Source organism: Schistocerca gregaria, chromosome 8 (assembly GCF_023897955.1).
Source record: "Schistocerca gregaria isolate iqSchGreg1 chromosome 8, iqSchGreg1.2, whole genome shotgun sequence".
NCBI lineage: Eukaryota > Metazoa > Arthropoda > Insecta > Orthoptera > Acrididae > Schistocerca > Schistocerca gregaria.
In genome coordinates this window covers 76,125,521-76,151,107 of record NC_064927.1, presented here as the reverse complement: position 1 = coordinate 76,151,107, position 25,587 = coordinate 76,125,521, and the positions used below count along the sequence as shown (strand labels likewise).

The 25,587-nt window shown below is 43.4% G+C and overlaps 1 protein-coding gene across 1 annotated transcript in view; it reads left to right on the top strand.

Annotated features, from left to right (window-relative positions):
• Nucleotides 1–25,587, top strand: part of LOC126284928 (transcription factor ETV7) — a 113,073-nt gene that overhangs the window by 8,791 nt on the left and 78,695 nt on the right. The window contains exon 2 of the mRNA XM_049984192.1: nucleotides 17,349–17,409. The gene's annotated coding sequence lies outside the window, so the exon portion shown is untranslated. The remainder of the gene's footprint in view (nucleotides 1–17,348; nucleotides 17,410–25,587) is intronic.

Here is a 25,587-nt window from a genome sequence, read left to right as displayed (position 1 = left end):
TCAGACGTCGACTCCTTACTGATTAATAACTCAGGCATCTCATGTGTGCAACGCCGACCTCAGCAGGTGGCTGGCTCGCCGCCACAACTCCTGCTACCCACTACCGACCGACCACTGCTGCCAAACGATTGACTCTCCAGACAAAACTGAGCTACTCGTCCCTGGAGCTAAAACTGTATAGTCTATCTGTAAACTCAAGAGCGAGCAGCGCTTTTGGTGGGGGAAGTGGCCTTTCCCGGAAGAACTCTGCCACCGGCCTACAGGGGCACCCAAAATCTGTTGCCCGTTACCTGTCTAGCGGTGTAGATCGGCGTGCAGTGATATACGTCGTTTCTGTTCGTGGGATCTTAGTTGCCAGTGTTAGTGAGTTAACTTTGTGTACTTACAGTACTTCGATATCTGGAAGTGATGCATAATCGTCTAGCATTGCAAGAAAATGTGCAGAGGAGGTATTTGCGGATTAACGAGCGTTCGATCGTCTCTAATGTTATTACAGCGTGTATTAAAGAGGCGACCCAAAAAGAACTGTTGGCTAATATTACCAGTCCCAATCAAAGGGCTGCAATTTATGCAAACGTCAGCCTCGTCCAATAGGGCGCATAAGGAAGGAACGCCAAAATAAGCCGCATGGTTTACTGGAATCGCCACGAAGGGGAATTAATAATTTTGGGAAGAAACCCATCAAAAAAGACAGTTTCAAAATCACGTAAAATCTTTTATGCTTATGAAACACTAAATCTCTATCTCAGTCACTATTCATCTGATTCTAAGACATAGCGCTGAAAACATGTGCGCAATAGCTATTCTAAACACTTCCTTCTAAACGTGTACACCGATTCTGGACTTCAAAGCAAAAAGCTTCACATACGAGGTGCGTTCACATATTACTTTTTATTTTTTGCTAAGAACTTTATTTGTTAATCTACAGTAATACTATCCTCTTCAAAATATTCCTCATTACATACTATACACTTATGCCAGTGCTTTTTCCAATTCCCGAAACATTTTAGGAACTGTTTCTTCGGGATAGTTCATAGGTCTTTAACTACTCATTTTTAATGTTATCCATGCTAGTAAAGCCGCTCTCCCTTAAGGCCTGCTTTGAAATGCTCATACCACTTGTCTGCCCTTGGTTTACTCATAACAGGCTCACCAAAAGCATAACATTGTGCATATACTTTTGAGGCATGTTTTACGAAGACAGTGACAAAAGAGTATTGCAAATCGGACTAATACAACATACAAAATTTATAAATTTCTGCTTACTTTTTAAACACTCTTCGTGTAGCAAGCACTGTTAAGTTTCAATGCAGTGCTTCAAAGGAAACTTGTGCCTTTTAGTAGAAACACAAAATAAGAACAAGCCTTAAATTCTACAGACTCGTTGTATTATATGGGGTTCGTTTTACGAAGAGCAATAGAGGAACATCTTCACATGAACAGGCATTTGGTTCTATGTTTGTAGTGGAATCCTGACTTCCGTTCTTCTGTTAATGTTATTTAATCTATAATGTTGTGTTTCGGAAGAAGCCATCGTTTTTTGTTTTCCTTATGGTCTTAATGCATTTGTCTAAAAATAAACACAGCCGAAACGCATCTGTACAGATTTGAAGCGGCAGGGCCGGTACAGCGCTGTGAAGCAGCCTGCAGGAGCGCCTCGCGACGCAGCCGGGTTGGCAGAGCGCTCGCTCGCTCTTCAGTTCACCGACAGACTGTACTCGCCATAAGCCCCACGTCAATTTTATTCGGAACCGTTTTCCAGGAATGTGAACAGCGTTCATAGCTGCGGCCCTGTGTTCTGGTTTGCCGCAGACCAACTTCTCGCCACTGTGCGACTGCGTTACGTTGCGTCCACTGCTACAGCATTATAAATGAAACGCTCTCATCTACATCTAACACACTTATTAGGCTTTATTTCACTTGCAGCTGGCCACAAATCTGGTTGAGGTGACCACATCAGATGGAAAAACAACTCTTGACAATTTCGGATGCTTAGAACCGGTCGCCCATTAGCCTACAATGAAATTCTGCTAGTTTCGAACTTCCGCCTATTGGCTGACATTAGCGTGTTTTACTGACCAAAGAAGTACAGCTTCATGTACAGGAGTTCAGCTAACTAAAAAGAGAAACTTCGCGCAAGGTCCAACTGTTTTCATGTGTGAACAGTTCAAGAGATCGAAATGAAAACGAAATTTTCTGCAAGTGACTGTAGGCAGAAGGGAGAGGCGGAGGCGTAATTTTGTTGTATGGGTACTGCCACCATTATATCGACCGGGTAGTGAAAGCACTCCGTCGTCAGGCCACAAGTGGTCCATCGGGACCGTCCGACCGCCGTGTCATCCTTAGCTGAGGACGCGGATGGGAGGGGCGTGTGGTCAGCACACCGCTCTCCCGGTCCTTACGATGGTATTCTTGACCGAAGCCTCTACTAATCGGTAGAGTAGCTCCTCAGTTTGCATCACGAGGCTGGGTGCACCCCGGAAAATGGCAACAGTGGATGGCGGCCTGGATGGTAACCCATCCAAGTGCCGGCCAAGCCCGACAGCGCTTAAGTTCAGTGATCGTACGAGAACCGGTGTATCCGCTGCGGCAAGGCCGAGGTAGTGAAGAAATAATAAACTTATTAATCGAATGATATAACTTGTTTCACAAGAGCGCCCCACTTGCCGCAAACTTAGTTAAGAAAATAAATGTGGAGTCATTTGTTTCGTGATTGCCCTGTTCAATGTGCGCTGGCCGTTGTAGTAGTCACAGTCTGCGTATCAGTCGTATAAAGGTAGAGTGTAGCGCTGTTAGTGTAGGCGACTATGGATGCTTTTGTCGAGTAAGAAGGGAGGGCAGAGGGCGAGAGCCGCTGCCCGCTCCTGCTGGAGGGCACCGAGCCGGCCGCCGCGAAGGCGAGTCACCCTCGGCAGTGCCTGCCTGCCACCTGCTGGCTGTAGTACCCCCGGATTAGTTCCGTTTCCGCAGCCTTTTCCTTGAAATTAAATTTGCAGTATTTGTGAGTGTTTCGTTCTGTGAGTAAACTAGAACTCTGTGCCGCCGTGGAATTTTAGCCAATGAACATACACTGAACGTTGGCGAAGCTTTGTTAAGAGGCTGTGCCTTGGTTTTTTAGAGTTCAAAACTGATCTGAAACGTGGCCATACTTCTCTTTAAAATAATCCACCTGAAAGACATCTCTAAACTGCAATTACAGTTGAAAACCTATTTTCGATTAATTATTCCATACATGATCTAGTAAGCTGCTATTTATAAAATAGCCGCTGTTCTCTTACATATCCTACACATATTGTTGTTTATCTGGTGCATGTGGCAAATATCATTGCAAGAATACTAAATATACGGTTGGAAAACAAAATTGAAGAAGTGGGAGAAGAATAGTTTGGCTTCAGGAAAGGAAAAGGGTCCAGAAACGCCATTAGCATGATGAGGATATTGTCAGAGAGAGTTTTGGCCGTTAACGAAGAAGTCTGGGCTTGTTTTATAGACTGGCAGAAGGCCTTAGACAGAGTCAGTTGGAATATATTGAAGAACATCCTTAAGGAAATAGGAATCAACTGGAGAGATCGGAGACTTATAAGGAACTTGTACCTGGGACAAAGGGTGAAGGTACGCCTGAACTATGGAGAAACGAACAGTGTGGAAATAGGAAGGTGGGTGAGACAAGGATGTTGCCTGTCGGCAAGTCTCTTCAGCCTGTATGGAGAAGTGCTGGCGAGAGAAGCGCTGAAAGGATGCGGAAACTCCAAAGTAGGAGGACGTCTCACCAACACCATCAAGTATGCAGATGACCTGGTAGTGCTCGCCAGAAATCAGAGGCAGCTGCAACACATGATGAACAATTTGGTGGAAACGGGAAGAAAATACGGCACCGGATCAACATCGAAAAATCAAAAGTGATGCGCATATCAAAACGTGAGTAAAACTTGAAGATAACTGATGACAATCGGGAACTGGAAGATGTGAATCACGAAGGATGCCCACTGCACCAACGAGATCCGAGCAAGAATCGGCGTGGCCAAAGCTGCTTTCTACAAGAAGAGAACTCTGCTGACCAGCAAGCTGAGTTTGGCATTGAGGAAAGAACTGATAAAGTGCTACATTTGAAGCAGAGACATGGACCATGAGAAAGAAGAAGAAAAAATACTTAGAGAGCTATGAAATGTGGTGCTGAAGGATAATGGTAAAGATCAAGTGGACAGGTCGCATAAAAAATGACGATGCTCTGCGAAGAGTAGGAGAGAAGAGAAGTATTCTGCGTACAATTCTTCAAAGAAAGGCCAACTGGATTGGACATGTACTTAGACACGAGAGACTCATACATGATGTCATCGAAGGGAAACTCAGAGGAAACGCAGGACGAGGAAGAAGAAGAATTCAACATCTGGACGTCATGAAAGATGGAGGGAGATACAACAGACTGAAGGAAGAAGCTGAAGACAGGGAACAGTGGAATCAGAAATTCTCCGTGCGAAGACATGGAGCTGCCACTAGGCAGAATACTACATAATAATAATAATAATAATCTCCTACAATTAAACTGTGTTTTAGATGTCTTTCCTGATACAGATCAGGAATAATAGAGACGGACAAATGAAACACAAGAGGTCTTCCTACAACGACATTTCTACTTGTCAAGCAGGCAACAAGCGCCTTTAGTCCTTTACTATTCGTAATCGTATAATTTGTACAAGTGGCTAACAGGGCGTTCCTGTGGTCTTGAGTCTGAAAACAGTTCGGGTGTTCCTCTTCAATTTTTATCGCCGACACTTCCCTACACTCCCATATAGACCATTCCTAGTACCGCAGTACGTGTTCCATCAACTGATATCTTGTTTTAGGGAAGTTCCGTCAGAAACTGCTTTATCCAAAATTCTGTTCCGTATGTCTTCATTTGTAAACGCACCCATTCAAAATTCGGCGTTACTTAACATTTTAGAAACGTATCTCCTCTTCTGTGACAAACCGCTTGTCGTCCACGCAAGACCACACTCCGGGCAAATGCCTTGACAAAAAATCCCTAATACTAAAATTTTATATCCGATTTTAATAAAGGTGACTATCGTCCATCACTTCTCTAAGTCAAATTCGGCCATTAAACTCCCTCCCCCGTCCGCATCTCGTGGTCGTGCGGTAGCGTTCTCGCTTCCCACGCCCGGGTTCCCGGGTTCGATTCCCGGCGGCGTCAGGTATTTTCTCTGCCTCGTGATGACTGGGTGTTGTGTGATATCCTTAGGTTAGTTAGGTTTAAGTATTCTGGGGACTGATGACCATAGATATTGAGTCCCATAGTGCTCAGAGCCAACTCCCCCCCCTCCCCTCCTCACGAACTGATTCAGCACCTCTGCATTAGTTATCCGATGTTCCAACCCAATCTTAGATATCTCCCGTAGCGCCGCATTTTAAACCCGTGTCCTCTTCTTGTCTGTGCTGTTAGTACTTAGCGTTTCACTTCGTCTTGTGGTCAGCACACTACACTCGCACTCAGCAGGACGACGGTTCAAACCCGCGTCCGGCCATCCTGGTTTAGGTTTTCCGCTTTAGGCAGGCCAGGATGGTTCCTCTGAAAGGGCACAGCCGATTTCCTTCACCATCCTTCCCTCATCCACTGGAACTGATTCCCAACGTTTAAGTTTACGTTCCACAGTAGCAAATTTCTCTTCTCTAGAAAAAATTTTCTTGCCATTACTAGACAGTACTTCATATCTGTTGTGCTTCTACTTTGCTCGCAAAGTAGCAAACACGTGTACGCGTTCAGTGTCTCATTTTCTAATGTAATTTCGTCAGCCTCGACTGTATTACTGCACTCTAGCTTTCCTTTGTTGTTGTTTGCCTGACAGCCTCTTTTCAAGACACTATCCATTCCGTTCATCTACTCTACCAAAGCCCGTACCGTCTCTGGCACGACTGCAATGTCATCGGGAAGCGCGAAACATTTAATTTTGTCTCCCTAAATTTTAATTCCTTTTCCATATTTCTACTTGCTTTCCTTTACTGCATTCTTAATTTACAGATTGAACAACATTGGAGACAGGCTAGAAACCTGCTTCCCATTCATGTCCGTCGACTCTTATTGCTGTCTATTTTCTGTACTGTTGTACATGAACTTTCGCTCCCTTTGCTCTTTTCCCTGCTACCTTCAGAATATTAAGAATCTATCGAGTGAATGCTACGTAAATCTCCCTCCAAAGCTAAGACTGCTGGTGTCTGCCACTTTTAACTACCCCTTCGCACGGACACACGTACTTGCAGTAAACTGCGCATTTACGAGTAAACTCTGCACACTTGGCTGTGTGGAGGCGGAGCCTTTGACCGCCGAGCTACCAGATTTCCTCACCAAAGAATCACCGTCCATCTTCGGTTTGTTTTATTTTTATTAGCATTTGCTACACATAGCGAGCTGGTGGCGCATTATTACGGGACTGGTACTCCAGGTCAGTAAAAGAAAACCATTTGTAAGTTATGTAAATTGAAGATAGAGAAAGGAAAGGAAAGGAAAAGGAAGAGGCTACTGGTGCCAACTGCATCGGGACTTTATGCGGAATCAGCGGCGACGAGTGAGCATTTGTGCCGATTGTAACTATATAGGGAGCGTATACACGGAAGAGCGAAAGAAACTGGTACACCTGCCTAACTCCGTGCAGGGTTCCCGTGAGCACGCAGAAGTGCCGCAACACGACGTGGCACGGACTCGACAAATGTCTGAAGTAGTGTTGGAGGGTTCAAAATGGCTCAGTGGGACATAACATCTGAGGTCATCAGTCCCCTAGAACTTAGAACTACTTAAACCTAACTAGCCTAAGGACATCACACACAGCCATGCCCGAGGCAGGATTCGAACCTGCGACCGTAGCACTACTGCGGTTCCGGACTAAACGAGCCTAGAACCGCTCGGCCACTCAGGCCGGCGCTTTTATTATAGAAATTACAAAACCGTAACTTATTCTCTTAACATCGTAAGAGAAAAGATAGTGTACAAGTATAATTAGCTTCACTTGCAAATACTTTCATTCAGAAGACCTTTTTAAGCTTTGTGCGAAACACACATCAATAAGTGCAATAAGTGCAATTTGCCCTCTCAAAATTAGTCATGGCACAATTTTGTTGCGATGAACACATGCCATTCTTTGATTTTATTGTCAGTTTTTGAAATGTAACCAGAGCCAAAACTGTTTAGCCGAAAGTAAGAGTGACTGTGCTCTTCTCAAGTTAACCACAGAGATATTGATGTTAGAGTTAGCCGGTTCATACAGAGAGCTAAAACAAAATTAAAACACTGGAACGGATTACTCGCTCTACAGAGAGCAGAGAACCCGACCACCGAAGTGCACATTCTGGAAGTCAACGGTTCAACGGTTCAAATCCTTGTTCGGCCGTCCTGATTAAATTTTTCCATGATTTCTCTGAATCGCTCGGGGGAAAATTGCGAGATGGACCTTTTGAAAGGCGCGGCTGATTTACTTGTGCACCCATGAATCATTCCGAGCCTGTGCTCCGTCATTGACCACGGGACATTAAACACCGCCTTCCTTCTGCTACCTGGAGGCAAGTAGGTCCTTCCTAGGCGTTTTCCGAACAGCGGAGTTGGACTCCGCCCTGTATTCGAGTTGTGCACGGGCCAACACACAGCGCAGTCCTCCCATAACTCTGAAATTGGAAAGATCGTACTGGACAGCCATAAGAGATGGAAAACTAAATTTCGTTAAGAAGGTGGCGAGCGACGCCAGAGTAAGCACGAAGCACGGGGCAGATTCCATGGTCGTGATAGAGGAAGATGTATGGCGATCCCCAGTGCGTCATGACGTATTGTGGAGCGTCTATTCCACCGCTGTCACATCCGGCGCTTGTAAAACCATAACATCTTGTCTGAATTCACTTACAAATTCAAAAACGAACGTATTCGTGTTAATCACCAAAACCGTCGAACGTTTCTCTATTTTACTCGTAATTGTTGAGTATTTGTGTGTAAACCGCGCCTTAGTGGACAGTGAACTTTGACCTATGTGTAATAATAATGACATGTTTTCGGAAGATTGTGGGTATGCAAGTTGAAAAAGTATGCGCCGATACGATTGTGCTAGTGACTGCATCTCTTTTTTCTGATTCCACTTTGTAGTGAAGCGGATCAGCATGATCAATTTTGAAAGGGAATATTCCGTTTTGTGCGCTATTTTGGAGAGAAATAGTTTGTGTTCATGTATTTCGCAACTGGGCAGTGTCCTTCCGACAAGCAGTATAACGACACACCGCGAAGGAATTATCCGAATGGGACGGAAATGGGCAGGTGTGATGCACACGTACAGGCGCTGCAGATGACAATCAAAGCGGTCCAGCTATGAAAATAAAAGGTACCCATCACTCCCGGTTATCGGGCTGTATGGCGGGAGGCAGGCAGAACGCAATCCTACTGCTGTCCACAACGACTCCGGAGACGTAATCACTCGCCATCGAGGCTGAGTTCGAAGTGAGACTCGTCACTGAAGCCAATTCTACTCCAGTCAATGGCATTCCATGTCAAAGGCGTGTTTGCAGACGCCCCGGACATCTACATCCATACTCCGCAAGCCACCTGACGGTACGTGGCGGAGCGTACCTTGAGCATCGGTTCTCCCTTCTATTCCAGTCTCGTATTGTTCGTGGAAAGAAAGATTGTCGTTATGATTCTGTGTGGGCTCTAATCTCTCTGATTTTATCCTCATGGTCTCTTCGTGAGATATACGTAGGAGGGAGCAATATACTGCTTGACTCTTCGGTGAAAGTATGTTCTCGAAACTTCAACAAAAGCCCGTACCGAGCTACTGAGCGTCTCTCCTGCATAGTCTTCCACTGCAGTTTATCTATAATCTCCGTAACACTTTCGCGATTATCAAATGATCCTGTAACGAAGCGCGCTGCTCTCCGATGGACCTTCTCTATCTCTTCTATCAACCCTATCTGGTACGGATCCCACACCAGTGAGCAGTATTCAAGCAGTGGGTGAACAAGTGTACTGTAACCTACTTCCTTTGTTTTCGGACTGCATTTCCTTAGGACTCTTCCAATGAATCTCAGTCTGGCATCTACTTTACCGACGATCAACTTTATATGATCATTCCATTTTAAATCACTCCTAATGCATACTCCCAGATAATTTATGGAATTAACTGCTTCCAGTTGCTGACCTGCTGTATTGTGGCTAAATGATAAAGAATCTTTTTTTCTGTGTATTCGCAGCACATTACACTTCTCTACATTGAGATTCAATTGCCACTCTCTGCACCATGTGTAAATTCGTTGCAGATCCTCCTGCATTTCAGTACAATTTTCCATTGTTACAACCTCTCGGTATACTACAGCATCATCCGCAAAAAGTCTCAGCGGACTTCCGATGTTATCCACAAGGTCATTTATGTATATTGTGAATAGGAACGGTCCTACGACACTCCCCTGCGGCACACCTGAAATCACTCTTACTTCGGTAGACTTATTTCCATTGAGAATGATATGCTGCGTTCTGTCATCTAGGAACTCTTCAATCCAATCACATAATTGGTCTGATAGTCCATATGCTCTTACTTTGTTCATTAAGCGACTGTGGGGAACTGTATCGAACGCCTTGCGGAAGTCAAGAAACACGGCATCTACCTGTGAACCCGTGTCTATGGCCCTCTGAATATCGTGGACGAATAGCGCGAGCTGGTTTTCACACGACCGTCTTTTTCGAAACCCATGCTGATTCCAACAGAGTAGATTTCTAGTCTCCAGAAAAGTCATTATACTCGAACATAATACGTGTGCCAAAATTCTAGAACTGATTTACGTTAGAGATATAGGTCTATAGTTCTGCACATCTGTTCGACGTCACTTCTTGAAAACGGTGATGACCTGTGCCCTTTTCTCTTCTAGAGACCTACGGTAGACCACTGCAAGAGGGGGGGAGGGGGGGGGGGGCAAGTTCTTTCGCGTACTCTGTGTAAAATCGAACTGGTATCCTATCAGGTCCAGCGGCCTTTCCTCTTTTGAGCGATTGTAGTTGTTTCTCTATCCCTCTGTCGTCTATTTCGATATCTACCATTTTGTCATCTGTGCGACAATGGAGGGAAGGAACTACAGTGCAGTCTTCCTCTGTGAAACAGCTTTGGAAGAAGACGTTTAGTATTTCGGCCTTTACTCTGTCATCCTCTGTTTCAGTACCATTTCGGTCATATAGTGTCTGGACATTTTCTTTTGATCCACCTACCGCTTTGACATAAGACCGAAATTTTTTAGGATTTTCTGCCAATTCAGTACATAGAACTTTTTTTCGGATTCGTTGAACGCCTCTCGCATAGCCCTCCGCACACTACATTTCGCTGGGTGTAATTTTTGTTTGTCTGCAAGGCTTCGGCTATGTTTATGTTTGCTGTGAAGCTCCCTTTGCTTCCGTAGCAGTTTTCTAACTCGGTTGATGTACCTCCGTGGCTCTTTTCCATCTCTTACGATCTTGCTTGTCACATACTCATCTAATGCATATTGTACGATGGTTTTGAACTTTGTCCACTGATCCCCAACACTATCTGTACTTGAGATAAAACTTTTGTGTTGCGCCGTCACGTACTCTGAAATCTGCTTTTGTCACTTTTGCTAAACAGTAAAATCTTCCTACCTTTTTAAGATTACTATTTACGGCTGAAATCACCGATGCTGTAACCGCTTTATGATCGCTGATTTCCTGTCCTGCGTTAACTATTTGAAATAGTTCGGGTCTGTTTGTCACCAGAAGGTCTAATATGTTATCGCCACGAGAAGGTTCTTTGTTTAAATGCTCAAGGTAGTTTTTTCAGATAATGCACAAAAAAAATTCACTGGATTCTTTGTCGCTGCGACCCGTTATAAACGTTTGAAACTTCCTGGCAGATTAAAACTGTGTGCCCGACCGAGACTCGAACTCGGGAGCTTTGCCTTTCGCGGGCAAGTGCTCTACCAACTGAGCTACCGAAGCACGACTCACGCCCGGTACTCACAGCTTTACTTCCGCCAGTATCCGTCTCCTACCTTCCAAACTTTACAGAAGCTCTTCTGCGAAACTTGCAGAACTAGCACTCCTGAAAGAAAGGATACTGCGGAGACATGGCTTAGCCACAGCCTGAGGGATGTTTCCAGAATGAGATTTTCACTCTGCAGCATAAACGTTTGAGTTTCCCAGTCTATATCTGGTAAATTAAAATCTTCACCCAAAACTACAACATGGTCGGGAAATCTACTCAAAACATTTTCCAAATTTTCCTTCATGTGTTCTGCCACAACAGCTGTTGAGCCAGGGGGCCTATAGAGACATCCAATTACCATATTTGAGTCTGCTTTAATCGTGATCTTCACCCAAATTATTTCACATTTCGGTATCTCCGTCAATTTCCTTCGATACTACTGCACTTTTTATCGCTATAAACACGCCTCCCCCTTCACTGTCCAGCCTGTCTCTACGGTACATTCCAATCAGAGTTTAGTATTTCATTACTGTTTACATCTGGTTTCAGCCAACTTTCCGTCCCTGCGGTTTTGGGACCTTTCTATAGACGCTCCTGCAGTTTTCTATTGTTGTTGTTGTTGTTGTTGTCTTCAGTCCTGAGACTGATTTGATGCAGCTCTCCATGCTACTCTATCCTGTACAAGCTTCTTCATCTTCCAGTACTTACTGCAACCTACATCCTTCTGAATCTGCTTAGTGTATTCATCTCTTGGTCTCCCTCTACGATTTTTACCCCCCACGCTGCCCTCCAATGCTAAATTTGTGATCCTCTGATGCCTCAGAACATGTCCTACCAACTGGTCTCTTGTCAAGTTGTTTCTCAAACTCCTCTTCTCCCCTATTCTATTCAATACCTTCAGCATTTTTCTGAGGTACGACTATTCTAAAGGTTCTATTCTCTTCTTGTATTATTTATCGTCCATATTTCACTTCCATACATGGCTACACTACATACAAATACTTTCAGAAACGACTTCCTGACACTTAAATCGATACTCGATGTTAACAAATTTCTCTTCTTCAGAAACGCTTTCCTTGCCATTGCGAGTCTACATTTTACATCCCCTCTACTTCGACCACCATCAGTTATTTTGCTCCCCAAATAGCAAAACTCCTTTACTACTTTAAGTGTCTCATTTCGTAATCTAATTCCCTCAAAATCACCCGACTTGATTCGACTACATTCCATTATCCTCGTTTTGCTTTTGTTGCTGTTCATGTTATATCCTCCTTTCAAGACACTGTCCATTCCGTTCACCTGCTCTTCCAAGTCCTTTGCTGTCTCTTACAGAATTACAATGTCATCGGCGAACCTCAAAGTTTTTATTTCTTCTCTATAGATTTTAATACCTACGCCAAATTTTTCTTTTGTTTCCTTTACTGCTTGCTCAATATACAGATTGAATAACATTGAGGTGAGGCTACAACCCTGTCTCATTCCCTTCTCAACCACTGCTTCCCTTTGATGTCTCTCAACTCTTATATCTGCCGTCTGGTTTCTGTACAAATTGTAAATAGCCTTTCGGTCCCTGAATTTTACCCCTGCCACCTTTAGAATTTGAAAGATAGTATTCCAGTCAACATTGTCAAAAGCTTTCCCTAAGTCTAAAATGCTAGAAACGTAGGTTTGCCTTTCCTTAATCTTTCTTCTAAGATAAGTCGTAATGTCAGTATTGCCTCGTGTGTTCCAACATTTCTACGGAATCCAAACTGATCTTCCCCGAGGTCGGCTTCTACCAGTTTTCTATTACCACATTAATATTGTCAATCCGTGTTGCGTTTTGCCTACAGCTACCTTGTCTCGTCTCAGGAGGCGTCTTGTCGGGCCTAGGGAGGGAATTCTCTTACCTAAAAAACCCACATGTGCACTCCCCACGTACTCCGCTACCCTTGTAGCCGCTTCCTGTGTATTGTGCACACCTGACCTGTTCAGGGGGACCCTACATTTCTCCACCCGGTAGATGAGGTTGAGAAATTTGCACAGCAGTACATCCACGATATTCAACGCCCCCCCCCCTCCCCTTTTTGTTGCCCTTCGTGCCAGGCCATCCTGGACTTACACATGTAGCAAGATAATGCCCACCCACAGACGGTGCGAGCGTGTGGGTGCTATTCTGTCATTCTGCGCAACGGATTAATCTGAGATGTACCCTTTACCCTGTGGCTCCTGCAACATACAATTTCCACCCCCACACTACTACAGAAGTCAGACAGACGTTCCAAACGTTCTAAAGAGAAATGCCTAAAAAACTTCCTACAATAAATATCTTCTGGAGTCGTCTGCTGTAAGGAAATGACACAAAAATTCATAAAATTTCTTACGTAACTAGTGGGACACTTGGGTACTGGAGTAGTGCTAGTTAGCGTAAGAAAAACATGAAATTAACGAAAATTATTATTTATTTTGCAAAAGTTCTGAGAAATTAGAATAGCACTTTTTGTTATGAACTGAACAAGTTATTTCTGGGTTCTTTTCGAAATGTGAAGTTAATGAAATTTCTATACAAAGTTTAAGATTGTTATTGACTCGGCAGAATGGCTGAGAGCCGCGCCTACTCAACTGGAATAATTATCCATTAGAATGTTGCTAGGTACGGTTGAGGCTGTCGCGTGTGAACTCCAGTTAGGTCTGCTGTTGTGGAGGAAATATGGGGCTCGCAATAGGTGCAGCGCACAATACCGCAAGCTGCGGTGACTCCTGCCTGCTGACAAATAAGATAACTCTCGTTCTATCTAGATTGACCTTCGCCAGTCGAACTCTCCCTATGCCTTTATGAAGTCCAGGACTCCTATTCGCCCCTAGTCTAACTACTGGCGTGATACACCGGTCAGAAAACCAGCCCACCGCGATGCCACTCAAAAATTCGCTCGCAGGCATTTAACTATAAGTCTGTCTGTTCACACCGCACAATAAGTGTAGCGGCCAACACAGTGAACAACGCTTAATCGCAAGGACTCAATATAGAGTCGCACTCCGATTCGCTCTCGACAGAGGTGCTCTCCCAGTGAAGCACTGATGAGAGACTTGTTCCTCGCTCTTTGAGTACACGTACGAGCACACACGCTCTCGTTACGTGTTCTCCCTCCAAGAGCGACAACGGAACGGCCCCTCTCCACGCCAGACGTGAAGGGGTATATCTTTCGGTCTCTTCCATTACTCCTTCAGCTCGAGGCGTCAGGAATATCGTCTGCCAATCGGCATTGCTCTTCTAAAACGGGAGAATGACGTTTCGTTTAAGGCGACCAATCCAGAAATCTGTAGCATCGGCGTTTAGCGCATGCTGTCTCCCTATGGAAACTTCTGAAACTGCATGCTCTGTTCCTAAAGAATGCGTAGGCTGGACACTCCCACCCAATGTAGTGGAATTTGCTTTTAAGCCGAATACGGGGTCGTTCTCGCCTTTCACTCGGGCAAATGCTGTCCGCTTCACGGGTGGTCGACGTTGACTCGTCCTCTGAAGGGACCGGCCTCCCAGCGTGCGGTCTGCCTCTCTCCAACTAAAAGCTCCTGTGACCGTCGTGTCTGCAATGTGTGTGTGTACGCCAGCCTCGAGTATTTCAACCCTGCACTTCTTATTTGCGTATCGTTTACATGAATTCATACAACATTGACTTTATCTGATTGAGTGTGGGTTCGAATGAAGCGTCTTGATGTGTGGAATATGATTGTGAGAGCGGAATATGTAAGCAATGAAGGTCAGGAGACCGCGACGTCTTACAATGGCGAGAGCGTCTACTGCTCGCCTTCGTGCTTGCCAAACTCTGGTCAGCGAGGTCGTCGGATCTCTCCCCAACTGAGAAGTTTTAGGGCATTGTGGACAGGGCCTGCCAAACATCTCAGGGCTTTGACGATCTAACACTCCAATTGGACAGAATTTGACACGATATCCCCCAGGAATACATGCAACATCTCTGTCAATCAGTGCCAAGCTGAATATCTGCTTGTATAAGGGCCAGAGGTGGACCAATGCGTTATTCACTTGCTCAGTTTGTGAAGCTTTTCTTGGGATGAGAACTGAGATGCAGACCGTTAATTTCCGACAGGGTAGAGAACATGTTTTCAGTGACAGGAAAACTGCTTCTGTGAATTTCCCCACGTTTAGCGGATTTCTGTACGTTATTACCATCAAGGCTGGATAGTTACGAGTCGTTAAGAACAGATACATAATAAATGAAAAGCTCTAGTTTGCTTTTGTTCTATAGTATTACTTTTATCGTGTTAGCCGCTTTTCAGCTTACAAGACCATTTTCAGACATTTGGTGACTATTGACGCCAAAGAAGTTACAATGTTTGTAAACGACATTGGGAAACACACATCTAGTTTCAAGCAGAAACGTACTGTAAGTAACATGTTTGATAGTGTGGTGGAAAGCAACGAAAAAAGAGAAGAGTAGAACAGTAAATAAATATAAAGGAAGTAAACAGAAGAAAACTTTAACAAACTGGAACAGCAAGCTACATAACAGTTTATATTAACAAACAAAACCAATAAAATAAAATAAAATTAGTACTTCACAAGGCTACTTCAGGAGGTGTAAAACACGGATAGTGATAAACAAACCAATTTAAAGAAAGAATTATCAATGTACCTACAGAATATACGAGGGACATAAGCAATATCCACAAGAGAAACAGAAATGAATAAATGCATGAAAATGGAGGAGTGTGCGGGAACATACACGAAATGCCATCTTTGACAGTATGGTGGTACTGCATTTTAGAAAGTAGAAAGTTGAACAATATACAATTACAAAAGGAGGGAACAGGTAAAACATTAACACTGTACTTGAAACTGTGCCTACATAACAGTTTGCATTAAATAAATGAGCCAAGATATATATATATACACTCTTTTAAAAAATCGGGATTCCTGTGTTTATAAACGCTTCGGAAAACCCAGCCCAAATGACAAATTCTGTATTGCTGCCTAGACTCATTTTGCATTTGTGGAATCACTTTACGTTCACAGCATTGCTGCCCAACCAGGCAAATAGGATCGAACTGATGCCCTTTGATCCAGGGAATATCCATGTCATACAATGCGCGCAGAAATCGTGGAGTGACAATAATCTGGCGACCGTATTTTATCTAATTATTTGTGCCAGCTATTGCTAAAGCAATGAATACTCAACGAAATTAACACCTTGAGTGCTAAGCCCGTTATATTACGTCGTCTTTAGCTCTGGAAAGAATGCCATGCCCATATTGTTTACACTCCAGCTGCAGCTCGTTGTCTAAGGTCGCGCCTGTTGCGTTATGATTCAAACACATTTCTTCGCCTTTTTTGTCATTTACTAACATCTGATCAGTTGTTCGTGACATTACTTCTACAGATAAGTATGAAAGATGACTAACATTTTCAGACGAATGGCACACTGAGTTTCAAGTAGCTAGGTAATCACACATAGACTTGCGGAGTATCTTCACGGGTCAAAAGCGAAACAGAGGCTAGCACAACTGGCACGCAACGCCCGTAGTTTTAATCTTGTATTTCCCGCGAGAATTTTCTGAAAGCGCAAACTTTTTGATTTCAGTAATCTCATAACTGGCACATACTCGTAAATTTTGACAAAAGTGTACATGTTCGGAAGCCTCAGAACTGGAGTCACAAGAATGTAGTGTTGATTATTCAAATCTTATTCAGTTTTACAAAACCCCACATTCTAAAATACGAAAGTCTGTGTCAGAAATAAGTTTTCAAGCATATTATTTTTGTTAAAAAATTATTCTTTCAAAAGTGGAGACAAGGACGTTTCAATTGAAGTGTGTCAAGACTTTCACGTGAGTAGAGATAATGACTGATGTATATAGTTCGTAGGTATCGTGACATAATGATAAAGCTTTAACTGAAATATCTATAATCAAAGTAATTAAGCTATTACAATCAGGGGATTGATAACTGAACAGTGAATAATAAAATTAAATCTGGAAAATTTTAATACAATTTCTGGAACATATCGATCACATGTTACGTATTTAATGGACATTGCAAAAGAATCCAATGTGTTATTTAGATGAATGGTTCCACCTTTTGCTTTTAAGTACTTGTTTTATTTTAAAATAAATGACGCCATGACGAATTTTTGTTACTGTATGTTAAACATACGAGCTGCACTTGTCTACAGCTCAAGTTATTACTCAGGTCAAGGCACGCTAAATGAAATAACTACTTACATTTGATCACATGTATCGCATAATGCAGATGTATGTTAGAATGGAGAGCTTTTACAAACGCTGGTATCGACTGCTACAGTCGGGGCCGCCAGTAGAGGTGAGCGTTCTGGCGAGCAACGGGTGGCTTTGTTCGTTAAGTCAACCAATGCAAATGTGTGATGGAAGCCACTTTACTGTTCGCAGGTCCCTTCATCTGGGTCGCCGTCCCAAGGACTGCATGACGGAAAACCTGCCGAAGCTATAGGTAGGCCTGTACTCGCCTTTCTCTAACGTAATACCAGTTCTCGATTTTAGATGAGAGCTGTTTAATAACTTTAGACGTAGCGCCTACGGAAGTACAACGATCGATTCTCATACAGCTAAGCTTGTAACAGCCCAAGCCGCCTTTTCTTTGTATATGGAGACTGGCTTTGGTTAAATAATCATCTTAAGAGCAACTATTTAAAAGAATAAAGTGGATCATAAAACAATATATATAATTATAATACAAAAAAGTGCATAGCTGTACAACATCCGTATTGCTCTAGCAATAGCTTGCAGTAAGTGTATAATATAGGCATGAAGAAATACTTGACACTGGGAATATATTACAACTGCCTAAGTATAGCTACGTGGGGGCCGAAAACATACTATTAGACTAATTACAGCATCTAAAGACAATTTGAGTGTCGCTCAATGCGCGAATGGAATGGGGAAACCACAAAAGTACGTGCTAGAAAGAAAAGTATCCTCTACCGTGCGCTTCACAGTTGCTTATAGAGTATACCTGTAGAAGGGTGGCGGCGCTATGGGCGCAACTCATCTTGTGTGGAGTAGGTGCGTCAAAGAAGAGGCGCAAAGTGCAAGTTTGAGTGACCTGTTTCTGTTGCCTTCTGCTTGGTCTGGACAAGGCTTCTTCAATATATTTCCACTCCTCACGAGGGTACGACGTGTTCTGACACAGGATTGGCTTGGCATTCGGGGAAGGTTCTCTCTGTTACGTTGGTTTTCCGTTTCTGAATTAATCACTTTGTGTTTGTTTCGTTCACATGGACAAACTGCGGTACCTCCGTCTCATAAAATTCTTTGTTTTGCACGGTTCATCCTCAACAAAGGCACAATTCATCCAAAGTTGGTGGAGCTTTATTAAGTATAGGTGACTCTTACACAGAAGATTACAGCAGCCAGCCACTTTTTACAATGCTATTTATTTATTTAAACAGCGCCACTACGGGTTTCGAACCGACGGGTTCACCTTCAGACTGCTAGTTCATGTTTTACACTAGATTTTGCCTTTTGTTTTCCACCTGACGAAATTTCCTTGGGGTGGTGGTGCCCTATAACCAAAACAAGATGTGAGACAATGTCTTTTTAACCGTAATTGTGCCTCGCCAAGATTTTAAGTAATGTAAACAAATTATTGTTATTCAACCATAATAATGCCAAAGACTTCCACTCTCAGAGATATCTCATTATGTGCATGTATATGACAATAGAAATTTACGAATTGCTGATGTTACGTTACTTACTATTTACATTGACAGAGAACTGATTAAAATTAAGATAAATAAATAAATGAGTCAGTTATAATGTGTTCCTGCAGTGATATTATGTAATTATTATGGTATACATTGGAACAAAACTACAAACATTTTATGGCGTACATTGAAACCACAGTAAATGGGTTGGGATGGATGTGCATATATAAATATTACACAGTGTAATTTTTTTTACTTTAAATTGGAACGCAGGTGAATGAAATTTTGAAGAAAGGCTGCACTGGCTATCTCTTTTTGTTCATTGAGGAGATTTTGTGGTGATTTGCTTGTATGTACAAATATTTCAGTCTCCTAAAGCATATTCATAAGGCTGCCTTTCTCAGCATTGTGCAGTACTTGTACGAGGTTTCAGTGCTCTTTATTCCATGACTGTTAGTAGCTGTGTGTGTGGCAAATGTGGATTTTGAAAGGTTGCTCAAATGTGTTACATCTATATGCTCTTTGAACCATGTCTCAATGCTTCTTCTAGTTTGTACTGTATAGTAAGAGGGGAAACTTTGACAGCTGAGTTCGTATATGCCCGATTTTTTGTTTTCGGGGGGTTGTGAACTGCTAACTTATGGGGTTTGTTGTTTGTGTGGAAGTATATTTTAATGTTGGTGTTTTTAAACAGATTGCTTCTTATACAGGATATGCTTCCCAAGAAAGGTAGTGCAATATATTTTCTGCTGTTTTTTACTGTGTCTTGTGTAAATTGCATGGTTGCCTTGTGTGCAGCTTTCTTGGCTGGTGATTTTTGGATTTTTTATGATAGTTTGTCTATCATAAGAGGGCTGTATCCATTGTTTGAGGCAGTGATTTTAATGTTACTGATTTCTTTCATCTTATGCTGGTTTGGATGACAAGATCAGCTGTTGATACACACGTCAATGAATTTTGGTTTTCTGTAAATCTCAAAATGAGGTTTATGGCTTTTTGTGATTTTTACGTCTAGGAAATTGATGCTGTTGTTGGTCTCATGTTCAACAGTGAATTTAATATTTTTGTGCACGCAGCTCAGATTTGTTGCTAATGTGTTTATTTCCTCATTGGTGCCATCAAAAAGTATAATTGTTTCATCAACATATTTTTTGTAGTAGATGATTTTGCTGTTGATATGACTATTAGCTTAAAAAAATGTATGCTCTAAGTGATTTATGTAAATACCTGCTAACATCCCGGCTAGGCTGCTACCCATGGCCAACCCATCTTTCTGTTTGTATATTTTGTTATTGAAACTGACGGTACCAATGTCAGTAACTAAATGAGCTCGCAGATCTGCCACATTTAGTTTCTTGTGTTTGAGAAGATTGTTTCTGGTTATGTTAATGGTGTCCTCCATAAGGATGTTAGTATAAAGTTTTACTATGTCAATTGATGTAAATCTGGCTGTCGGTGGAATGTAAACACTTTAAATGTTGTCAATGAGTTCATTTGTGTTCTTAATGGAGAATTTGTTTACAAAGGTATTGCACGTATAAAGCAGAGCATGCAATTTGTTATTTAACCTATATGATGAGCTGTTCCTAGAACAATTGGCCTGATAATGCAGTTTTCCTTATGGGTCTTAGGCTGTGACCAGAGCCGAGGTGCAGTGGGGTTCATGGAAATGCAGTCATGCACTTGCCAATTAGTTAGGAGGATGTTACAATTCATAAATGTTTCCTTAATTTTGGCCTGAAATTTAAAAGTAGGATCAAAATATATTTCAGTTCCGTTGTTACTTTTTAATAATTGCATGGTTTTGTCAACATAGTCTTTTTCATACATTATCACTCTGTAATTACTTTTATCAGCCTTGACCAGTAAAGCTTTTTCTTAGGAAGTTTGGAATTGATACGAGTTAGAACGTTTAGGTCACTGTTTCTGTGTGAACTGTTGTTCATGAGGTGTGTTGTTATTTTATTGGCTTTGAAGCCTAAGCATGGTTTTCCTGATATTTAATTTAGTAGCATCACATGCAAGTTTAGTAGATGCAGTAAGGCCCTTCAAGTTATTGGCATTAAGTCTGGACTCTATGTTACGCTTTAGACCTTTGTTTATGAAAGTCCATTATTTCTAAAACTGATGTTAATTAATAGTTCTTGATGTGAGATTTTGGAGGGGAGATTACCTTTCTTCATTTTCAAAGTATAAAGTTTTTTCTGATGCCTATACAATATTTTCTTTGTTACGTTTATTTTGCATCTTTTAAAAGCGTGAACGTTTCTCAATATCTGGCGAGGTATGCTTAATACTATTTTGTCGAAAACTGACATTTTGAGCCAGAGGCTGCGTACAAAATATAGGTTGACTCTTACACAGAAGATTACAGCAATGAGTCACGTTGTAAAATGCTATTTATTTATTTAAACAGGGCGGTTACTGGCTTCGAACCACCCCAACGAAATTTCGTCAGGTGAGGAAACAAATGGCGAAATGTAATGTAAAGCGTGAACGTAATCTGAAGATGAACCTGTCGGCTCGAAACCGGTAACAGCGCTGTTTAGATAAATAAATAGCATTGGAAAAAGTGGCTGGTTGCTCTTATCTTCTGTGTAAGAGTCAGCCTATATTTTGTACACAGCCACGCGCCCAAAATGTCAGCTTTTGACAACATAGCGTTCGTTCACTTTAAGTAGTTCAGAAATGAGAAGCTGCATTCAAATACGACTGCACTTCTCCCGCAGATGACTGTAATATTTAAAGGTAAGGTTTCTTTATTACAATGGTGAAATATTGTGTAGCGTTTTCTTGCACCGAAAGATGTGTGAAAGGCAGTAATAATTCGTCCCGCAGGCGAAGATGTTTTTTTGAAAGAGTTGCGCATCTACACTCCTAGAAATTGAAATAAGAACACCGTGAATTCATTGTCCCAGGAAAGGGAAACTTTATTGACACATTCCTGGGGTCAGATACATCACATGATCACACTGACAGAACCACAGGCACATAGACACAGGTAACAGAGCACGCACAATGTCGGCACTAGTACAGTGTATATCCACCTTTCGCAGCAATGCAGGCTGCTATTCTCCCATGGAGACGATCGTAGAGGTGCTGGATGTAGTCCTGTGGAACAACTTGCCATGCCATTTCCACCTGGCGCCTCAGTTGGACCAGCGTTCATGCTGGACGTGCAGACCGCGTGAGACGACGCTTCATCCAGTCCCAAACATGCTCAATGGGGGACAGATCCGGAGATCTTGCTGGCCAGGGTAGTTGACTTACACCTTCTAGAGCACGTTGGGTGGCACGGGATACATGCGGACGTGCATTGTCCTGTTGGAACAGCAAGTTCCCTTGCCGGTGAGGAATGGTAGAACGATGGGTTCGATGACGGTTTGGATGTACCGTGCACTATTCAGTGTACCCTCGACGATCACCAGAGGTGTACGGCCAGTGTAGGAGATCGCTCCCCACACCATGATGCCGGGTGTTGGCCCTGTGTGCCTCGGTCGTATGCAGTCCTGATTGTGGCGCTCACCTGCATGGCGCCAAACACGCATACGACCATCATTGGCACCAAGGCAGAAGCGACTCTCATCGCTGAAGACGACACGTCTCCATTCGTCCCTCCATTCACGCCTGTCGCGACACCACTGGAGGCGGGCTGCACGATGTTGGGGCGTGAGCGGAAGACGGCCTAACGGTGTGTGGGACCGTAGCCCAGCTTCATGGAGACGGTTGCGAATGGTCCTCGCTGATACTCCAGGAGCAACAGTGTCCCTAATTTGCTGGGAAGTGGCGGTGCGGTCCCCTACGGCACTGCGTAGGATCCTACGGTCTTGGCGTGCATCCGTGCGTCGCTGCGGTCCGGTCCCAGGTCGACGGGCACGTGCACCTTCCGCCGACCACTGGCGACAACATCGATGTACTGTGGAGACCTTACGCCCCACGTGTTGAGCAATTCGGCGGTACGTCCACCCGGCCTCCCGCATGCCCACTAAACGCCTTCGCTCAAAGTCCGTCAACTGCACATACGGTTCACGTCCACGCTGTCGCGGCATGCTACCAGTGTTAAAGACTGCGATGGAGCTCCGTATGCCACGGCAAACTGGCTGACATTGACGGCGGCGGTGCACAAATGCTGCGCAGCTAGCGCCATTCGACGGCCAACACCGCGGTTCCTGGTGTGTCCGCTGTGGAGTGCGTGTGATCATTGCTTGTACAGCCCTCTCGCAGTGTCCGGAGCAAGTATGGTGGGTCTGACACACCGGTGTCAATGTGTTCTTTTTTCCATTTCCAGGAGTGTATTTCCCAGATTAAGTCAATGGATTGAGAGGGTGAAGTTACAGAATGATATTGTTACGACGCAGAGGATAGTATTTATTTGTTGTAAATATTACTAACTCGTTTCGATTCCCGGCCGGGTTGGGGACTTTCTCTGCCTGGGGATTGGGTGTCTGTATTGTCCTCATCATTTCATCATCATCATTCGTGACAGTGGCTAGATTGGACTGCGTAAAGAGTTGGAGTGTGACAAAATTGAGACTTCGTACGGACGCTGATGACCGCGCAGTTGAGCGTCCCACAAACCAAACATCATCATCATCATCATCGTCGTCATCATCTTCATCATCATCATCATATTACTAACTCGTGGGTATTACTATCTTGTAAAAATAGGTTGATCCTCAGATCTAAATATCAATAAATGACGAAGATTTTGAGATGACGTAATGTTAATATCTTATAAGAGTTTTCTTTGTAAACAACGTTTTATGCTGTAGTATATATCCTATTTTGATATTGCTTCTGTATCTTCAGTGGATTATGCAAAATTATATAATATTAAGACAGATTTTGTTTAAAAACAGACATTTCTGGATACAAATGGATGCCGTTTCTTATACAAGCACAGTAAAACGTTTCACAAGTCTTGTTGGGGACTCGGTAGGAAACTAAATGCTTCCTGTGAAACACATATTATGAATTCTGCACCTCTCGAAGCGGTGAACAAGAATAACAACAACAACGACAAAAACAGAAATTTTGCTGAATAACTGTAATTCTGTCTTTTGTAAAAAGAAATAAAACTGTCAACACAATATTTCCAATTAGTTATTTATCGTTTCACCTGATCAAATGTAAAGAAGATAAACATCGCATTACTATTGGTACTAAACGTGTAATACTTATACAGTAAGTCGTTCGATTGCCAAGATTAAAGTTTTATTTCAGCTACAAATGAGAAGAACTGTAACTGAAGTGCCCACTTCACTTATGAACTCAAGATGTTTGCCCTCCACTGCCTTACTCGTCGGTTTGAAGCCTCAGCCCGTCAGAGATACGGGATTGCACGGTGTGTATGTATCTATATTATTTGAGGTTCCCAGTGTACTGTGGGACGGGCTGACATAAAAGACGCGGAAACTACCGAATGGACGCCGCAGCCTCACTGCTACATTTTATACGAAGAGTTAAAACTACGAGTAATCTCTGAGCACGGTGGAAGATTACGTACGTTGAATCCTGACTAAAAGGGAACAAAGAAACCAGTTTCTCAGAAATGTATGAATCCTGTTTAGACCACGACATAGCCCGCAAATAAAACAGTTATTCTACATCTACATACATACTCAGCAAGCTACCTGGCGGAGGGTGACATATACCACTGCTAGTAATTTCGTTTCCTGGTTCAAATGGCTCTGAACACTATGGGACTTAACATCTATGGTCATCAGTCCCCTAGAACTTAGAACTACTTAAACCTAACTTACCTAAGGACATCACACAACACCCAGCCATCACGAGGCAGAGAAAATCCCTGACCCCGCCGGGAATCGAACCCGGGCGCCGGAAGCGAGAACGCTACCGCACAACCACGAGCTGCGGACCTTCGTTTCCTGTTCATTCTCGAATGGAACGAGCGGAAAATGACTGTCTGCAAACACTGGTGTCCAGTTTTAAAGCAACAAACGGAAATTTTGGAAAGTTGCGTTTATTTTGTCACAAAACCGTATAATCAGGTGACAGTAAACTAGAAACCGTATAATGAATACAGAACGTAGACAATTGCAACGTGCATAACGGCAGACAAAAATGATGTCCGTTTTTCCAACTTAACGGATTTACGCACAAATTCCGACAAGTGGTTCATGCGCTTGGTATAGGGTGTGACCACCTCTGGGAGCAATACAGGCCTGATAAACGACGGGGCATGCTGTGAATGATGTCACCAGTCTCGCAAAGCCCATTCTTCCTGCAGGGCTGCTCCCAAGTCTTGAAGAGTGGTCGGTGGATGCTGGCGTGACGCAAACCGCCCCCCTAGTGCATCCCAGACATGTTCTATGGAATCGGGAGAGCGATCAGACCACGCCTTGCGTACAGTATCTTCCGTCTCCAAGGAAACGTCAACCACCCGTGTTCTATGAGGTCGAGCATTATCGTCCAGCTATACGACGTCTGGGGCCACAGCACCTCACAACAACCGCACAGGAGGTCTCAAGATCTCGTCACGATACGTGACATCAGTTAAACCTGGCTGATTTAAACGTACAATTTCATGAAGAGGTGGTCAACATTGGGACCATCTTCGATGTCAGTCTCTTTCCACAATAGTTGGGTCCTGAAATCGTGTTCCACGTGCCATCCAGATGCGAATCCGTCGGGAATCACCAGTCCACACCACATCGGGACTCATCCCTAAAAATAACATTGGCCCACAGTTCGACTGTCCAGGCGGCACGGTGAGGCTCCACTCCAAACGTTCCCTTCTGTGAAGACGCGTCGGAGGTACATATACAGCAGGTCTCTTACACTAGAGGCCACTCTGCTGAAGCCTACTGTACACCGTTTTCCTCGGTACAACACGTCCAGTGGATGCTGACGTGCAGTACTAAGGCGGTACCGTCGTGTGCTTACAGTCAAGTAACGGTCCTCTCTTTCTGATGTTGCACGTCGTTGGCCCCGCCCTTGTCTTC